Below are 3,904 nucleotides of genomic sequence, written 5' to 3' on the forward strand. Positions count from 1 at the left end.
ACCACATTGCTGCCTTTCGTCACCTTCCCCGGTGGCATTTTTCTCCCTTCCGTCCTTCTTGTCCCGTTGTTGGACAGCTGTGAACCCGCAAACACCAAACATATGAAGGAACGAACATGGTGGGTCCCATCATTTTTAGGGTCCTCTTGTTCCCAAGATTTCCCCGAAGAAGTGGACTAACCTTACTTATACGTATTACTGAGGGGAGAAGGCCTAGCTTGAGGTGGGAGAAAAACTTTCGCCTCTCTGACTTCGGGCTTCTCGATTTAAACGAAGACCACGGCCATCGGGTTTTCCGATAAAATTCCTCTGATGGAGGCAGCCTGGCTGAGCTTGTCAGTGCCTTGGGAACGTTTGTTTGACAGCACATTCCGGTGGTTGGGGGCTGGTTAGAACTGGGAACCGCTCGATCGGACAGGATGGCACACTTACACCAACTAGGACCAACATCGCCAACAAGAGTGGAAATGTAGAATCTGGCCAAGTCGAGCCCTATACAGTTTACGAACATCAGGTGGGAGAGAGAGTGTGGAGGGTTGAGCCAGTCTTTATATAAAGTTTGAAAAACTCCTGGTAAACTAAGCGGGTAACCGACTGACTGACTGACTGACGACGGGGCTGGAAAAGTTGATGACTCTCTTTTTGGATACGTAATGTAGCGTATGTCCGTGAACAACAGTAGTCTCTGCACCCATGGAACACGCTTGGTACATTATCTTTGTATCAGGAACATTTCTTCGGCTTGGCTTTAAGGTCGGTGGTACTCGCGAATTTAGAGGATAACGATGCAAGTGTCTGACTTGACAGTAATTAGAGCTGAGTCTAACTGGCCTGCAAATCCCGGGCTCGGGCAGCACTTTCATGTACAGAAGTGGATCATCAGACCCCACAGAGGAATTTTTAGCGTTACAAGCATTTCAATTTGAAGGCACATATATTATAAAGTCAGGGGCACGACTCTATGACGAGGACGGTGGAGGCGGCTTCTCGACGACGAATAGATGAAAGTGAATGAAGTAGAAGAAGCTCTGGTGGAATAATAATTAGTACTTGAGCGGCAGAAAAAACGGGAGCCTTGCTTGATAAGCAAGAGAGCGCAATTTTCCCTTCAAAGTGAACTCCGATGAACGAACGAAGAACCGCTGCATACCTAGTTTTTGGCTAGCTGGGTGGCTGACTCACTAGCTTCGAACTTGAGAAATTGCGCTTTTGCCACATAATTGGAGACTCGCTGAGCAATGGTGCAAAACTTGTGACAAGAACTACCCGTCAGGAGAAACTGGTGACATTTGCTCGATTACCTGTTCCCCTTTTTTCAACTCGGATGAGGAAGTGAAGATGCTGCTGTCTTGTTGGGCGGTCTCAACTTTACCCTTCATAAGATTGACATTTCGACCACTAACGACGTTTTGAGGCCAGTATTACGCGGAGTCTGCTTAGTAGCACACATCACTTTTTCCCTTGCGAATTTGGAAAGTCCTTTGACAATTGGTCAAACATCAATTGAATGGTGGCATTTATGACGATGGGCTGACGGCAAATTTCTCACAGCGTTGTTGTAGATGCAATTAAACGACTATCCGATTTTGACAATTTCTCTCTCTCTTTCTTTTCCCGTCCAAAGTCATCCAGAATCAACATTCGGTCGGTCTTCTTGAGTGATGCCTTTTTCTGGGATATTAAAATCTCAGTCTTCGTTCGTTACTGCACAGTACTCCTATTATAGAGGATGTAGCCTTGTTTTTCTTCTCATGCTGAGCCTATTGGACTTGTTGCTTCCTCAATTCACTTCTTGTTAGCCTAATGTATGTACTGAAGAACTTCGAGAATAACAACTCACACACAACTGACTGGACCAGAATGAACAAATTGGCGACACACGAGAACAAACGAGTTTTCCAATGGGGCACGAGAATCTCTCATGGTGCACATTGAAGTCGATAGGAGTAAAGAGCATGCAAACACTCGATGATAAATCTGCATGGAATGTTGAGTTAAAAGCTCAGCTTCACTGAATTATCATGCCTTATCACATCCGTTCCACAAAACGGACTTCGACATTGGCAAACGAGGCTCAAATCATGAGGAGAATTTGATCCCGAGTTTGCCTCTGACTAATCTGCGACCAACTGTCCGCATGGAGGAAGAAAATACAAGACACGACAAAAATCCTCAGAGGCCAAAGAAAATGTTCTCGAGGGCCATCATCCTCAGATGAAAGAGGGACGACGAAGGCGTGAGCTGATTCGATCGAGGGGATGGAGGGCGAACATTTCGACCTACTAATCACGCTCGATCTCTCACCCGGCTTTTGCGCCGCCAACGCCGGTTGGTTGTAATGGAAATCAAGAGGAAGAGCGAACGCCTTCAGTTTCGGGAGTTGGCTCTTCGAACTCTCGGAACCGGCTGGCCTTTACCCACGAAGGCAGCGACAAAAAGGACGAAGATGAACGCTGTCACTCAACCGCTGGACCATGATCGCCGATGAAGCTCAAGGGAACCTGGCAAGCCTTCTTTTTTTGTCTCTCAGATATACACAAAAGTTTCTCATTCCGGGAGAGCACCAAACAACTCATCACGATTAGACAAGGCTGTAACAACCATTGCCTTAATCAAGAAACAAGGAACAGGTATTGGAAAGAAGACCTTATTGGAATTGTATCCAAACGAGTTGGAAATTGGTAGGAAGGACTTGGTAGCTTTAAAAGTGGCGCCAGTTTTTTTTACAAAGACATGCAGTAATATAGGGTTTGAATATCATGTAGAAGCAACAGTAGTTTCAACATCATTGGGTAGGATCTTGTAAAAATTCATCTCAATAAATGTGTATGCTTGTTCCAAATTCTTTCCCCACCATTATAATGAAGCTTTTTACTAACTCGTTTGACACCTAATGACATTCCTCTGGGCTTAAGAACTTTTTGAAAAACCCCTCAAACTTTTCCCCACAACTGAACATTCATATTTTTTTCTCTTCCAGCGCTTTCGATGAAAACGGCCGTTCACAGCAGCTTTCGACAACCCAAAAATGATCCAAACGGCACCTTATTGGAGCAATGTCAGGGCAATATCTCAAATTGCATTGCATTCAACAAAGCTTACCTTTAGATGTGGCTGAATTTTGAATTGGAGTTGAACAGAATTGTTCTTCCAAGAGTGGAACTCACTTGGGAAGTTTGAGCTCTTCCGATCTTTTGTGGTCGATTCTGGTGGTGTTGTGTTCCTCTCTGTTCTTATCGCGAGTTCAAAAGTTGTAATCACACTTTGCTCGATGGGTTGAGCAAATCCTAAAATCCTGGAGCTTCGTTGACTGAGTAAGTGAATGAGTTTTCACGAAGAGACATGAACTGGCAATCGCCTCTTATCAGTTGGGTTAAGGGAGTCTCTTTGGATTGAATTTTACACTTTGGCTCTAGATTAAAGAACACATTGCGATGCCGATTGATCTCTTTTGGTGAGACAAATTTGAAAATGAGTAATTCGGGTCTTGGACGACGGTACCCTGGACCATGAAGTAGTTAAAAATCTGGAGTGTTTAGCTCAAACATTTCCATACCATGAGAGGCTGGGGAGGATGTGATAAAATTGTCAAACAAAGTGCTATGTTTGGGGTAAATTCAACTGAAATCTATCCATGTCTAACAAAGTAAAAAAAGCCAAATGGAATTATTTGTTACAGGCACTCAACAATTTGAGGAGGAGCATGCTTTCATTAAGATGAGATGAGACCTGCTCAATATTTTTACCTCCATTATCTACGAGTGAAGTATTCAAAGGAGTTAACCCGAAGGTCATTGGGCGGAATTTCATTCCGTTCAGGGCCATATTACTCTTAGTAACCCAAGAATAGATTATTGCTAGGTCCTTTGCAAGGCTAGTGGAATCTTGGCCGTTCCTACCAAAA

General features: G+C 44.2%; 1 protein-coding gene across 9 annotated transcripts in view; it reads right to left on the bottom strand.

Moving 5' to 3' along the window:
• The window catches only part of LOC131878568 (CUGBP Elav-like family member 1), a 39,790-nt gene extending 36,449 nt beyond the window's left edge, over window positions 1–3,341 (bottom strand). For 8 of the 9 annotated variants that reach the window (XR_009373043.1, XM_059224585.1, XM_059224582.1 and 5 more), the window contains exon 1: window positions 1,302–2,329. The gene's annotated coding sequence lies outside the window, so the exon portion shown is untranslated. Of the gene's footprint in view, window positions 1–1,301; window positions 2,330–3,102 lie in introns of those variants that run through there. The other variant, XM_059224581.1, reaches the window with a different exon arrangement.
• Between the last annotated feature and the right edge of the window lie 563 nt (window positions 3,342–3,904).

This window comes from Tigriopus californicus, chromosome 3, assembly GCF_007210705.1.
Source record: "Tigriopus californicus strain San Diego chromosome 3, Tcal_SD_v2.1, whole genome shotgun sequence".
In the NCBI taxonomy this organism is placed as follows: Eukaryota; Metazoa; Arthropoda; class Copepoda; order Harpacticoida; family Harpacticidae; genus Tigriopus; species Tigriopus californicus.